Genomic DNA, 16,244 nt, shown 5'->3' on the forward strand with positions numbered 1-16,244 from the left:
GAGGTGGGTGGGGGGGAGGCGTCAGGACCAGAGTGTATTTACATGATTGTATTTACACCTAGTCTACCTAGATGTTTAGGAGACAGAGCTGTTTGCCGAAGTGATCAATTTTCGCTGGTGTTGGGCTACACCTCACTAGAATGCCAGGGTAATGAAATGTTATTCTTATTGTATGAGTAAAGGGCAGCAGAACTGTACTTAGCTGGTGCTGTGGTGCAGTGTCTATGGAAGGGTACCTCTCTACTGCATGCTTATATATACCATATTTTGGTATATATGGTTGTGACAATTTTCTTCCACTATTTGATCTGAGGAAGTGGGTCTGGCCCACGAAAGCTCATCACCTAATAAACCATATTATTAGTCTTTAAAGTGCTACATAGTCCTGGTTTTTGTTTCAGCTACACCAGACTAACACGGCTACATTTCTATCACTATTTCAAAATAAGCTATTCTGGAAGAAATACTCTGAAATAGCTTATTTTGAAATCCCTGTAGTGTAGATAAGCCTGAATTAGTCAAAGGCAGCTCCCCTGATGTGGATGCACTACCTCGATTTAGAACCCCAGGAGGCACTGGGGAGCAATGAGTTTGAATGGCCCTGGAAGGCACTATTTTGAAATAGCAGCAGGGGAGGCTCCACACTACAGCTATTTCAAAATAGCTATTTTGGTATCCCTCATGGAATGAGGTTTACAGAAATCAGAGTAAGCTGTCTGTTATTTCAAAATTATTTTGAAATAATGGAATTGCTGTGTAGACTCTCGCATTGTTATTTTGGAATAATGGCCATTATTCTGAAATAATGCTGCTGTGTAGACGCACCCGAAGAGACAGTGCCACCTGCACGAGAAGGGAGGTTCCCCTATGGAGAGCTGAAATCACTGAGAACTGTGTGGAATCTCAAAAGGCCAGCTTGCAGAGGTCACAGTGACAGGCGGCAGCCACAGGGCCATTGATAATAGGGTGGTGGAGTGAACAACAGTGACCAGAGCAAGCGATTAGCTGCTGGAGAAAGGAGCAATGTGCCTTCACCCCCACACACTTGGGAGACAAACTCACATGGAAGCAGGGATTTGGAGCAATCAAATTTTTGAATTGCTCCGCTCCAGCTCCGCTCCGGCACCAATAGTGACTGCTCCAGCGCCACTCCGACTCCGCTCTGCAGTCCAACTCAAATTAATTTTTAACTAAATAAAAAAGTGCATACTGTAATTTTGAAAATTTTATGATCTTCAAAAAGCCATGAACAAAAGCAATACTTTTTTTATAACGTACCTGCTTGTGATATCTTAACCACTTAAGGTACTTCGAATTTATTTTGGATTTTCTGGACAAAAATGATTGCATATTCTTTTTACACACAATTATTATTAAAGTATATTTTAATATTTTAACATGTTTCTTGCCATTTTAATGAAGTAAGAAGTATTTTTAATATACATAATATACATTTTTATTTATAAATTGCAAATTAGTTTTTATGAAATTTTGTGCTAAAAATATTCAAAATATTTTCCAAGTTTTTAATTAATATCTCAAATGCTTTAATATAGATATATCAATGAAATTTGGTATGTGCCATAGTGTTAGTACATGCTATCGCTGTTCTACAACATTAATTGTTGGGAAGTAATGAGGCTACACGTTACAAGGTTGAAAATAAACACATACTAATCTAACCATCTAACTAATCTACACGAGTACGTACTCGCCTAACCTTGGCACAAGGGTGGGAGCAGTCTGCAGTGTTGCCGGATGTCTGATAATTATCTGATTCTTTAATAAAACATATCTCCAAAAACCTTTGTAATTTTGTATCTGTACATTAAATCTTGATTTTGGCAGAAGTGAGAATAACTGTGACATATTACATAAAGTGGTAAAGTAGATGTTAATATCAATTGTTATACACTCTGAAACTTTTTGGCACTTTTAGGACTTGTTAAAATATCATTCATTTTGGATTGAAAATGGAAAACAAAAACAAAAAAAATGGAGCAGTCAAGATTTTCTGTGCTCCGGCTCTGCTCCAGCTCCGGGCAAAAACCTGCAGCACCACTGCTCCGCGCTCCAGTTCCAGGCTCTGCTCTAAAGCCCTGCATGAAAGTCCCTCTGACTCTGAGTCTCCACTGACCAAGGACAATACCAGGGAGTGGGTGCAGCAGAGGTAAGAGTGAGGGGCATGTTAAGGGAACATTTGTTTGCTGGACTATATTTTAGTGACTTTGCTCCCGAATGCTGAATTTATGACTGGGAATGGAATGTTTCCTATTAGGCCAAGATTTTTAAAAGATTATTTGCCAAGATTATCACACATCCTTGCTATCTTGAGAGGTCATTATGTTGGGGAGTTTGTGCCAAACATTTTTATTATTATAATATATATATAACATAAGAATGGCCATGCTACCCTGTCTTCTGACAATGGCTGATGTCAGGTGCTTCAGAGGGAATGAACAGAACAGGTGATCAGCAAGTGAGCCATCCCCTGTCATCCAGTCCCCATTTCTGGCAAACGGAGGCTAGAGACACTCACAGAATAGGGTGCAGCCCTGCCCATCCCAGCTAATAGCCATTGACGGACCAATATGAAGTAGCGAGAAGTGACAGCATTAGCTGTAGCTGCACAGTTCCGAGCACTGTCACTGGTGGCAAGAAGGAACTGAGGATGAGGGGAGTTGGCGGCATCCTATATACACGTGCGGGCCACGCCAGGGGGTGCCATAGCTAGTTCCCTACAGATACTGCTAAGGGAAAATCGTCTGGCACTGGTGAAAGTGGTGAGCACACACCTAAGTTGAATGGACATGAGCAAGCATCCAAAGAAGAACTAGTGCCCGCAAGAGACAAAAAGAGAGGCTTTCATTCCTTCAAAGAATGGTTCTGGGTTTCTGATAGTGGAAGGTAAACGGGTAAGCAGGAACCCCAACATAGAGAAGTGGTAAACGCTGTCCTAGAAAGTATGTGAGGGCAGATAAATTATTTCAAAATAACCTTGTAATGTAGACAGTCCAGATTCCCAGGTCTCATAGGCTGTTTCACAGTAATAACTCTCAAAATAACTATTTTGAAATAAGGCGTCCACACTACAACTCCCCGTCGAAATAGCACATCTGCGCTGATTGGGGCCTGAATTGCATTGAAAGCCTCCCAGAAGCTCTCCAGGCAGGGTATCAGGACAGCAGTCAGTTCCTGTAGCTGCTGCCTGAGGCTTGTGCTTAAAGGGGCTCCCCTCTACAGCAGTGCCTCAGACCCTTCTCCATTGCCTGCCTCCTTGAGGGACAGCAAACATACACCGCATGCTCTGGTTGCACTTGTGGACACCAGAGCACTCCTACCATGGGCCAGACCTGCTCCATAGCAGTGTCAGACGCTTAGACCTGCTGTTACATCTCCTGGTGCCCTCATAGCACTGCAGGACCAAGACAGCCAGCTCAGAGTGGGGCACCTCCTCACCCAGGCCTGGGTGCTCCTTCTACCCCACAGTCCCCTCCATCCTCCCCAGCATACCGTGCACTGCTGCTTCTGGCACCAATTCCAACTGGTGGGACCAGATCTTGGAGCAGTGGGATGACCAGCACTGGCTCCAGAACTTCTGCATGCAGAAGGACAGTTTCATGAGATCTGCAAATCATAGAACACTAGAACTGGATGGGATCTCAAAAGGTCATTGAGTCCAGTCCCCTGCCCTCATGGCAGGACCCAGCACCATCTGGACCATTCCTGATATGTTTATCTAACCTGCTCTTAAATATCTCCAGTGATGCAACTGCCATGCCCTCCATGGGCACATTGCCATCACCCTCTAGAAGCTTGCCATGCCAGACAGCTACTGCTCTGTTGGGAGCCAATTTGGCACGTGGAGATCAGCCATCGGGGCCCTGGTCAACCCCACTGTCCCCGGCTTTGAGGCCATGGGCTTCCCCAACAGCAAGAGGGCCACAGCCGGCACCCACATCCCCATTCTGGCCTCCTACCACATCAACAAGAAGGGGTACTTTTCAGTGGCCCTGCAGGCCCTCGTGGACCACTTCACAGACATTAATGTTGGCTCACATCATAGAATCATAGAACTGGAAGAGACCTCAGAAGGTCATCAAGTCCAGCCCCCTGCTCTAGGCAGGACCAATCCCAACTAAATCAACCCGGCCAGGGCTTTGTCAAGCCGAGACTTAAACACCTCTAGGGATGGAGACTCCACTACTTCCCTAGGTAACCCATTCCAGTGCTTCACCACTCTCCTAGGGAAATAGTTTTTCCTAATATCCAACCTGGACCTCTCCCACCACAACTTGAGACCATTGCTCTTTCTTCTGCCATCTGTCACCATTGAGAACAGCCTCTCTCCATCTTCTTTGGAACCTCCCTTCAGGAAGTTGAAAGCTACTATCAAATCCCCCCTCACTCTTCGCTTCTGCAGACTAAACAGACCCCAAGTCCCTCAGCCTCTCCTCATAAGTCATATGCTCCAGCCCCCTGATCATTTTGGTTGCCCTCCGCTGGACCCTCTCCAATGCGTCCACATCCTTTTTGTAGTGGGGGGCCCAGAACTGGACACAATACTCCAGATATGGCCTCACCAAAGCCAAATAAAGGGGAATAATGACATCTCTGGATCTGCTGGCAATGCTCCTCTTAATGCAACCAAATATGCCATTAGCCTTCTTGGCTACAAGAGCACACTTTTGACTCATATCTAGCTTCTCATCCACTGTAACCCCCAGGTCCTTTTCTGCAGAACTACTACTTAACTGGTTGGTCCCCAGCTTGTAACTATGCTTGGGATTCTTCCGTCCCAAGTGCAGGACTCTACACTTGTCCTTGTTGAACCTCATCAGTGTTCTTGTGGCCCAATCCTCCAATTTGTCTAAGTCATTCTGGACCCTATCTCTGCCCTTAAGCGTATCTACCTCTCCCCCTAGCTTAGTGTCATCCTCAAATTTGCTGAGGGTGCAATCCATCCCCTCATCCAGATCATTAATAAAGATATTGAACAAAACCGGTCCTAGAACCGAACCTTGGGGCACTCCACTAGAAACCGACCGCCATCCTGACATTGAGCCATTGATCACTACCCGCTGGGCCCGGCCTTCTAGCCATCTTTCTATCCATCTTACCGTCCATTTATCCAATCCACATTCCCTTAACTTGCTGGCAAGAATATTGTGGGAGACCGTATCAAAAGCCTTGCTAAAGTCAAGGTATATAACATCCACTGACTTCCCCATGTCCACCGAGCCAGTTACCTCATCATAGAAGCTAATCAGATTGGTCAGGCACGACTTGCCCTTTGTGAATCCATGCTGACTATTCCTAATCACTTTCCTCTCATCCAAGTGCCTCAAAATGGATTCCTTAAGGATCCCTTCCATGATTTTTCCAGGAACCGAGGTAAGACTGACCGGCCTATAGTTCCCTGGATCATCCTTCTTCCCTTTTTTGAAGATGGGCACTACATTTGCCTTTTTCCAATCATCTAGGATTTCTCCCGATCTCCACGACTTTTCAAAGATAATAACCAAAGTCTCCTCAATGACATTTGCCAACTCCCTCAGTACCCTCGGATGCACTAAGTCCGGACCCATGGATTTGTGTATATTTAGCTTTTCTAATTAGTTCCTAACCTGTTCTTTACCCACCACGGGCTGTCCATCTTCCTTAGCGCAGAAGTCCAGGAGCCGACCTTGTCCGTGAATACAGAGGCAAAGAAAGCATTGAGTACTTCAGCTTTCCCCACATCATCGGTCACTAGGTTACCTCCTTCATCCATTAGGGGCCGCACACCCTCTCTGATCACCTTCTTCTTGTTAACATGCCTGTAGAAACCTTTCTTGTTATCCTTCACATCCTTAGCCAGTCGCAATTCCATTTGCGCTTTCGCCTTCCTGATAACCCACCGGCATTCTTGAGCTATACCTTTAAACTCCTCCCTGGTCATTTGTCCAAGTTTCCACTTTTTGTAAGCTTCCTTTTTGTGCTTAAGTTCACCAAGGATTTCCCCTGTAAGCCAATCCGGTCTCCTACCATGTTTGCCTCTCTTGCTATGCGACGGGATGGTTTCTTTCTGTGCCTTTAATAAGGCTTCTTTAAAATACTGCCAGCTGTCCTGGACTCCTTTCCCCTTCATGTTAACATCCCAGGGGATTCTGCTCATCAGATCTCTGAGGGAGTCAAAATCTGCTTTTCTGAAGACCAGGGTGTGTATTTTACTATTCTCTTTTCTTCCTTTGGTCAGGATCCTGAAATCTACCATCTCATGATCACTGCTTCCCAGGTTGTCACCCACCTCCACTTCCCCTATTAGTTCCTCCCTGTTTGTGAGCAGAAGGTCAAGCTTTGTCAGGGAAGGCGCATGATGCCCGCATATTCCAGAACTCCAACCTCTTCCACGGGATGCACGCTTGCACTTCCCCTCCTGACTGCACCGTTAGGGTAAGGGACATGGTTGATGCACCCTACCCCTTGCTAATGAAGCCCTACACCAGGCTCAGCAGTTACTGCATTGTTGTGCAGGGCACCTTTGACCACCTCAAAGGGAGATTCCAGTGTCTCCTCACCCGCCTGGATGTCAGTAAGTGGAACATCCCCCAGGTGGTGGCGGCCTGCTGTGTGCTCCACAACCTGTGCGAGAACAAGGGGGAGACTTTCCTGCCAGGGTAGGGGGCAAAGAATCTTGCCTGGGCTTTTGACCAGCTGGGTACTGCTGCCATTAGGGGGCTGCGCACATCTGGGAGGCCCTGAGAGAGATTTTTCAGCCAAGGCCACCTGTGAGACTCCCCGCACAGGCCTCCTCACAAGGCCCCTCTCCATTGACCTTCTGTGGCTTTACTTCCCCACCCCTCCCTTTCCACTCCTCCCACTCCTACACATAAAATAAACCAGACTTTGTTTTGGAACAAAAATTCAGTGATTTTGTTTGGGGAAGACGTGGGGAGGGATTGGTGAAACAACCCAGCTGGGGGCAGAGTGGGGGAGGGGGAGGAGGAGAGAGTGGGAGGACAGAGGGTTTCAGGGATGGGACTGATGCCTTCCTGGACACCTCAGGACTCCGCAGCTGCCTGAAGTCACACCACCTCATTTGCACAGGCCTCAGTGGCCCCGGGAAGGAGGGGCTAGGAGGAGAAGCCGGGGCGGGTAACGGTTGCTAGAGGGTGGCCACAGGGGTGCTCAATGGTGGTGAGCAGGCCCCCATACTGCTGTGGAATGCAGTGCAGTGTCTCACGCTGCCGGGACAGCTGCTCCAGATGGTACTGCGCCGCGCCTGGTCAGCACAGCGCTCCGCCAGGTCAGCAAGCACCCCAGGTCCTCCATTGGAGGGCATGCAGGAACTGGAGGTGTCCCCTCGCCAGGTCACCCTAGGGTCACCTCCACCTGCATCTCTCGTGGGGTTGTGCTGATGGCGTGGGAGGTGGTGGACGCACCTTGTCCAGCTGTAAAGAAAAGCGAGAAGGGCAGTCATCCCAGGAGACAGCGCGCGTGAAGCCCAGCCCTTACGTTTGTGCCGACTCTAAGGTCTCAGTGTACACGATGGAGATCGAGCAAGGCCATCTGTGGCCTAAACAGCAGGCACTGTGCTGCAGGTGCATGGACATCCCAGGGGAGCCGTGCTACCCCCCATCCCAGAGACAAGCAGGCATGAGAAGGTGCCAGGCAGGCCAGGAGCCTGAGGGCGGGAGGGGCAGCATGGCTTCCCTCTGTGCTGTGCACGCACCAGGTCTGGCAGAGGCAGAATCCCGCAGAGACCTCCTATCCCTGCTAGCTAGAGGAGACGGGGGAGGAAGTTGGGGGAGTTGTGTGAGTGGCACAGGCCACTTTTGGGGAGGGGGCCACTAGGGTTCCCTCTATTTCTTCCCCCCAGCAGGGGATCGGTGCTCTCCGCTTCGCCACGCTTGACCAGGTGCAAATGCTACCCGGAGAGTGCAGGCATGAGCCTGTGCCGTGTGCAGCACTGTGTTTCCATGACCCCAGCCTCCTTAGTGGTGGCTTATGGTGGGACAGTAAGACAGGCCTGTCCAGGAACCTTGTGAGAAGGAGTGAGGGGTTTCTGTGTGACAGCCTCATTGCAGCTGCGTGCTCTGGACTGGCGCTCTGTGCCCAGGCTGTTGTGCAAGCCCCAGGCTGAAAAGGCGGAGTGAGGCACTTGCAGCCTGCTGCCTGCCCCCATGTGTAGACAGGGAAAGGTAGAGAACTCACCTGGTGTGCCTTCCCCGGCTTTGTCCGAGCCATCCTGGGGGTGGGAGACCAGCTCTAGGCTGTGACCAGCTCCTGGCTGATGGCCATTGTGTCCATGCTGGCCTGTTCCTACTTCTCCTCCTCTTTCTTGTTGTCCTGGTCCACAGCCCTGCTCTCCTGGAGGCTGAAGAGAGAGAGTCAACAATGAGGGGGGAAGGGACTTCCTAGGATGCCATCCAGCTTCTGGTAAAGCAGCAGGTGTAGGGTGCCGCTCCAGATCAGGAACTTTGTTCCCTGGTCTTGGTGCAGTTTTTATTTTCATTCTAACCTAATCCAGAGTGCAGCTGTGCCCCTGCTAGACCAAGCTGGTGGCCATCTAGCTGTACACTTCAGTGTTCCTGTGTCCTGTGCAGAGATCCTGGACAGACTCCTCGCCCCAGACCTCTATGAGATCCAGGAGCTCCACAGCAGTCCAGAATGGGACCCTTTTCTGCCCCTTCCAGGGTCTTCAGAGCTGGTTGCTGGCATGCTTGCAGCTGTAGGTTGCTCAGAGGGAGCACTGGATTCTGCCAAGGCAGCAGGGAAGCCAGAGCAGGGTACCTCTGTGTGGCACAGCGTGAGCAGGGCCTGTGTCATGCTTTAAGCCCTTTCTCTTCTGCCTGCAGCTTTAAAGCCTGCAGGGGAAGGGAAAGGATAGAGTTTTGAGGGGTGTGGACAGAGTTGCCACCAGGGCAGATGTGTGAAGCCCCGGAGGCCAATGTTTTGAAATAAGCACAGCTGCACTGTCCACACTCACCCTATTTCAAAATAGCAGTGTTGAAATAGGCGTTATTCCTCGTGAAACAAGAGGTTATTATTTTTAAATAAGAAGCCCATTATTTCAAAATAATTCTGTAATAACAGGCTTGCTGTGTGGAGACCCACCTTATTGCAAAATAACTCTGCAGTGTAGACATGCCCGTAGGCAGTAGACTAATCTGTTTTCAAGGTCAATCTCTAGATCTCTGTATCAATGGTTCTCTTGCAGCAATGACTGTTTCTGTCTGACAGCCCTAAAACTACTCTTTTCTATAGAGGGAACAGACTGTGCTCATCCAGAAGGTGTAAGTCTAGTGCAGCAAAAGCTTTACACATCCTGGGACTGTGTATGTTTATGCCAAAGGGCTGTTGACACAGAGAGAAGGAAACTGGTCCCTGTACGAGAGAATAAATGCGATTGCTGGGCCATCCAGACAACTCAGATGGGGCTTTAGTGTTAGTTTTCAAAAACTAACCTCAGTTGCCTGTGGCAAACAATAAAGTGCTAAAAACAAACTTTCCTTTAAGAGCCGCCTGGCAGCATTGGCTCTCCTTTGAAAAACAGACTTCAAGCAATATGATGTCTAATCTTCAAGCACTGATGAGCCCATCAGTTAAATGCCAGTAAAATATTACAGAGCTCCAAGATGTAAAGTCTAAAAGCTAATTGCTTTGAGAGCGTACCTTGCTTGAAGTAGCACCATAAACCCTGGTGTGTTGTGTTATGTGCAGTCTCAAGTCATACTCTGTTCACATTATTGTTCATTTGAATTAATAGAATTTTGGCTGCCTTATGACATCCGCGGATGTAATGTTCATTGTAGAAAAAAATGGCTGTTTTCCTTTTCATTCGCACTGTGTGGCCTCCTGCATGTCAGTAACATCACATGTGGTTCTTCACCTAGTGTCACAGTCTCTCTCATGAAGGAAATGCAAAAGGGTATTCTCAACAACCAGGCTGAATTTCTGAATTACTAATGCAAACTAGCCTAGTTCCCTACTCAAAATGATGTGTCTATAAATGCAGTCTTGCTAACATGTCACATGCCAGACCAGGTTAAAAAAATGTCTAATTTCACCTCTGGTTTTTTTTTAAAGCTGTTAATTGACATTTTGAAAGATTGATACATCCCATATTACTGAGTGAATTAACACAAGGATTTACTGCAGCAGGTTTGGATAGAAATTAAAGAGAACTGAACACCAGAAACTTTGCTCCTAATCTTCCAATTAACATGGGCTACAGAGAAGGGGAATGTTCACTTCACAAACAAATCAGGAGCAGCAATTCTGCTCAGTCACAGTCACAATATTCTCACTCAGTCAGAAGGCTGGCTTGCAGAACAGCCATTTTAATCTCGGGGACAATGACTGTTTCAAAACAAATGCAAATGGATTTGTGGGGCAAGAGAGCCCATAAAATTGAACTGAAACCCTGGCCAAAAACAGCAGGTCGTATTACATTGCAGCACACAGTGGGCGTGTATTTAGCAACCCAGCTGTTTCCACAGATAACAGAGAGATCTCTGAAAAATCACCTGCTGTTACTCAAGGCTGGACTTTGTTACTGAAAGAATCAACAGAGCTTCTCCCTGCAGCTTGGTTCCCCTTCCTTGTCAAAGGATCCTGACAGTTAAAGTGGGGGTGCGGTGAAGGAGTGCATGTGAGCACTGGGAACATCTGGGTTTTAGAAGACGAGGGTCACATTACCAGTAGGGGTAACATGGAGACTAGTGGCTCTTTGCTCCCTGAATTTCCCCACAGCCCAATCTGAGTGCGTATGACGGTGCTCACCAAGTGAAGGCAGGTGACACTAAGACAACACCCACTACTCATTCCCATATATAATGTGCATTACTGACTTCGTAGGCTGCCATAGCCTTCGGTGCAAGGGTAATTGTGAGGACCAATTGCACTCCCCGTCTGGACTCAGGGCCTCCACGACAGTGAGTGTTGTTACTGCTCATGCTGCTCTGTCATATGATGAGGTACAGGAGTTAGTTCCTTGGCACATACGTTCCCCCATCTCCTGACTGACTAGGGTTGCAGTCAAAGCTGTCTCATCCATAGGATGAAGTGGGGCAACCAGCCCATGCCCTAGCACTTTGGGGAGCCCTTTATTTCAGGAGCATGCAGGGGGCAGGGAGGGGCTGATGCCTCTCCCACTTAAGCAGCTTAGTCTACAACTCTGTTCTTTCAGCTCCAGGAGTTGCCTGCTGGCTGCTGCAGGGTCCTAGAGCTCCACCCCACTAGCGTCACTCCAGCAGTCTGTGCAGGGCACCCTGATGCTGCCCCTGCCCTTCCAGGCTTCCCCCTTGGAGGGACGGACCTTTTTCTAGCAGTGGGTCCCTCTACCTGTACAGGGAGCCCTCCTAGCACAGGTGAGTGCCAGCAGCCAGGCTCTGTCAGAACTGGTGGCCTGCACAGTCCCATACCTCCCCCTGCTACTGCCCTTTCCCCCTTCTCCCAGCACTGGATGGGGGTGTCCCTGCCACGAGAGGGCCAGGCCTTGTCCCCCACCCCGAGCCTTAGGGTCCTCCTTGCCTTTCAGCTCTCCAGCAGCAGGTTCCAGCCTTGGGGTTCCCCCACAGTACCAGCATCTAGGGGCCCACAACCCCACCACCCCCCAGCTTTGGCAAGCTACAGAGAAGCAGCAGAGGTTTTCCAATGACTCCCACCATTTTATGAGCTGGAAAACTCAACATTTCTAAGTGCTCTAACTCTGAATGGTTACTCTGATTGTTTGGAAATCTGCCTCCTGGGGAGGCTGAGTAGCACGAGTGATCCAAATTTGGGGTTATTTGAAGAAGGGACCCCTACATTACAGGCTGCTTCCCAAATTGGTTTCCTTCTGTTCTGTTAGAAAGAGCAAGGTATTAAGTATGCCTGGATGAATCACAGGCAGGCTTCATTTTCATTGAGATAGACAGCTGTGAACTCACCCACCATCAGTTAACGTAACTAAGGATAAGCCAATCACAGCCCCATTGGACAAAAGGACTTTTGGAACAGATGCCTGGAGGATGCTACAGTTTATGAGTCCTGGGTGGCTATTTGATTTTGATGAGAATGTAATCCGCCTTTGGGGAGGGGCAAATCAGGCATGTGAATGCTCCCTGCGCAGGGATCAGGATTCAGAGTCAAAGGAACGGAGAAATTAGAGGGAGTGGGGTGGTGGTGAGGGGATTGTCAGGAAGGTAAGGTGGTAGCAGAAGACAGACTGAGTGACGAAGGCATATTTAACCTGCAGTCAGCAGCTGCTTTTGAAGTTCACTGTGAAAACACACACACACACACACACTATCATGAGCTTTCATGGGCACAATCCACTTCTTCTGACGACCAATATGGAGCAAGAAGCCCAGAGTTTGAAATATAAAAAAGAAAAAAAGAGGGAAGAAGAGGAGAAAGAAAGGAAAAAACCCTTTCAATTAAAGTGTCCATGCTAAATGAGGCTGATAGAAATGCCTGATATTTAGCCTTTGTTGTCATTTGGGTGTTGACTGTAATGGCCCAGCCGGTACATGTCTTTGTTTAGACAGTGCGAGATAGAGTCAAATGTGCATATGAAGGTTAGTTCTGCAGAGTCTCTCTAGTTGATTCCTGAAATTGTTTTGTAAGCAAATAGCTACCTTTAAATCCATTCATGAGTGCCCGGGCAAGATTTCTTCTGTATAATATATGTTAAGGCTGTGGTTCTCAACTGGTGGTCCATGGTGACTTTTTCAGTGGTCCACGGGAACATCATCCAAAGTCACATGACGCGGGCCAAAAATCTGTTAGTAAGAAATAAATTTCAAACCAAAATGTTTGTTGTCTGCTCTTTTTTATCATGTCTCAAAAAGGAGGTGGTCCACGAAAATGTTTTGATTGGTCTTGTGGTCCGTGGACTGAAACGAGTTGAGAACCACTGCTGATGTTAAGGGGTGCCCCAAACAAGTAAGCCTGTATCGCCCTGGGCCCTGCACTTTCCTAGGGATGGCCCCGTTGGCAATATTGGACTCAGGATGTTGCTCCCCTAACTGTAGTCTTGGTAAATCAGGAAGAGTGGAAGCTGCAATGGGCCAGTAAAACCTTCATCCACTACCTCCTCAGATAAACATGCATAAACATTCTAGGCACATGACTTTGCAGAACCAGGCAACTTGCAGGCCATGGGAATTTAGGGCAGGAGGGTGTCACACACAGTCTTACAACTTGCAGACATCATGGGCCACAACTGAAATTCTATGGCACTAAAACCATTCTAACCACAATGAATCTCCTTGAGGTTGAAGTGGAGGAGGGGACAAAAAGAGACCGATTAAAAATAAGGGGGAAAGGAAGTGAGACAAACTCTTCAAACTTGTCTATGCTGATTGATTGGTTAGAAAAGATGTTGCTACACAGACAAACTCAGTCTCTCTGCAGTATCTAATAACCACATGTGTTCTAGCTGACTAATATGCTTATTTCCTTTTTGCTATACAGTGTGGCAAACTCTACTTGATTTGAAATACGTAGTAACTAATCTTCTTCGTTGATTTAAAAAAAATATTTTTATCCAATAGATTTTCCTGAAAACACATTAATATATTAATTCAACACCCTATCTATGTATAAGCAAAACCCTTGAAATACCTTTTATGTCTAACAATTCAAAGTTATCTTGCTTCAGTTCTTGTTTCCAAAGCAACAGAAGAATACATTTCAAATACCTGCTGATGTATTATCAGATGAAATTCTTTTGAAGTTGCTTGATCACTGGAAAAGGGAAAGACAGGGCCAAGAAAAGACCATTTCAAAGCATTCTGGATTGAAATTGGCAAGCAAACAAAACACTGGTAAGTAGCTTAGCAAACGCACTTCAATGACTTTTACAAAATCAACTCTTCCTATTTCAAGTGACATAATATAACTGGCACTGGTACAATTGTGACCTGGGTGCCTGACATTGCTGCCCCTTCCCCTGTCCTGTGGGTATATTTGCTGAAAGCCTGGGTATGGCTTGTCTGGGGATGGGTGGGGGTAGGGAACATTCCATGTTGGTTCAGTTATGAAATGGAAAACCTAACGTCCTTCCTTTTCTGCTCCTAATCAGTTAAGACTTAGAGTGTCTGAATGTTGGACAAACACGACAAAGATCCAGTAAGAGGCCTATATGTTTATCATGGGAAACACAGATGTCTGAGGTTGTTTATATGAACCTTGAGAAGGGTCATGGGAGTCACTGGTGTATTTTGATCTGACATGTAGAAAACACTCATGAGACTGATCCTGGGCAATGAGACACAAGCTACTTGGAAACATTAAAAATTATTTGCAGGAAATAAATGAAAAAAATCCTGGATAAATATGACCAGTCTCCTCTCTTCAAACATAAGGAATCAATTTTCAAAGGTGGGACCATAACATGTGTAACGAACCAATGATTGCACATATACATATGAGTCACAAAAGGGGATTGAACTGAGATCTCCAGCATTGAGAGCCCAAGCCAGTTGCAGTGAAAGGAAAGACTCTCCACACAGCCTTTAACCCACCAGGGAAGCAACCTGCCTGCCAGTAAGTACCTGGGGCCCACAACATAAAGCAATTATATGAAAGATGCACCCATTATACATGCACTACATTGGGGGGAGCACAGATAGAGCAACAAAATAAACTGCAGGCACAGACAAAGCACTTAAACACTCCATGCAATAATGTTACTACCACTCCAAATTCTGCAGTCCTAAGGCAAGATTCCTCAGAGGGGATTCTACTTGGGAATTATAATTGGATAAAGATGACCAAACTGAATCTTTAATAGCCCTAATTTAAGTTATAGTGTCTGGGGCCATTATTGTACAATACGTACTGTAGTGTTTTAGATGGGCCAGGTTCTGCCTTTGAACATACATGCTATTCCTTTTGAAACCAGTGGACTCCATGTGCTTCTGTGGGCAGAAAATAGCTCTAATTATGGGATTTGATGGTAAGTACTCCCTGCAGGGATGAGGCCAGCGATGCATGGGAGGAAGCAATTTGCCTTCAACCTCCTGTTGTCTGCACTGGTGTTAACACTTCCACCTTAGTTCAGAATAGGAATGTCAATGAGTAATTGGTTGTCCGGGAAGCATCACCCTTTAAAGGGACAATGCTTATCAAGTAATGGTTAACTGGTGCCTGGGGGCAGCCCTCTGACTGCAGCCTGTCATGGGTGAAGGGCTGCTCCAGTCCCACTGGGCCCCCACATGAGGCTCCCAGAAGCAGTAGTTAGGGGCAGGAGTGGGGAGCGACCAAGCTAGAGCAACCCTTGCCTGCAGCAGGGGAGAGGGAACTACTCCAGCTCAATTGTGGCCCCCCGTCTGTCTCCCCCTTTAATCAGTTAACTGGTTAAATACACTATGAATGGGGCTGTGTCAAAGGGCAAGACCCCTTGACGATCTGGATGCCCTGAAGTCGGGGTCGGTGCCCCCTTTTTGCAGGGCAATTATAGCTCATAGGCCCAATTGCTTTCAAATGTCTCTCTATCAGGGTAAATACGGCTCTAGTCCATAGTACATTTCCCTCTCTCGGGGTCACTATGGGCTAGTCCAAAGGTAAATCTCCCCAACTGCTAGGGAGCTGGATCGTTGTGGGGTAGGGAGGTAGAGGGACCTGCGACCTCCTGCTCCACCGGGTCCCAGCCCAGGGCCCAGTTGGCAATGTAAGGTTTCAGCTGAAGCATGCTGAGCTCCTGGAGGACAATTGTTCACCCTGGGCCACTTCCTACCAGCCCGGCAAGATGGGCCTTCCCGGATGGTTTCCCTGGTCAGGGCTGTCCAAGGGCTCCCTCCCCTCCAGCAGCCAGCCAAGACTGAGTGGCTCCCTGGGCTTTTATACCCAGCTTTCCTGGGAAGCATGCCCAGCAGGGCTGTAAAGGAGGGGCCTTTTTGGCCAGCTGGGCCAGGGCAACTCCCCGCTTCTTAGTGCGGGGGAGATACACCCCTTCACAGGCTGACACTTTTGTATGTGAATACCAACCTGCCCCTAATTAAATTGCTTCTGATAGAAACCAGAGAGCTGTCATGACCCCAACAGTTAGGCCATCATATGGGCACTGTATGACTGCGTTTTTTTGGTAGGGAGTAACAGGGAATTTGCAGGGTGTAAAATGTCAAAATGTGAACCAGACAAAGTAGATGGAAAAACCCAGCTGACTTCATAGGATCATATTTACTCTCAAAGAATTTTGTACCTGTTAACATTATAAAGAACATGTTGTCTTTCACTGCTGAATACATTGTTATTATAGTAATAATACAGAA

General features: G+C 47.4%; 1 long non-coding RNA gene across 1 annotated transcript in view; it reads left to right on the forward strand.

Moving 5' to 3' along the window:
* Nucleotides 1-16,244, forward strand: part of LOC142830997 (uncharacterized) — a 55,003-nt gene that overhangs the window by 12,278 nt on the left and 26,481 nt on the right. The window contains exons 3-4 of the long non-coding RNA XR_012906582.1: nt 1,940-2,170; nt 13,652-13,796. This is a non-coding gene — a long non-coding RNA (uncharacterized LOC142830997). The remainder of the gene's footprint in view (nt 1-1,939; nt 2,171-13,651; nt 13,797-16,244) is intronic.

The sequence above is a fragment of the Pelodiscus sinensis genome, chromosome 11 (assembly GCF_049634645.1).
Source record: "Pelodiscus sinensis isolate JC-2024 chromosome 11, ASM4963464v1, whole genome shotgun sequence".
In the NCBI taxonomy this organism is placed as follows: domain Eukaryota; kingdom Metazoa; phylum Chordata; order Testudines; family Trionychidae; genus Pelodiscus; species Pelodiscus sinensis.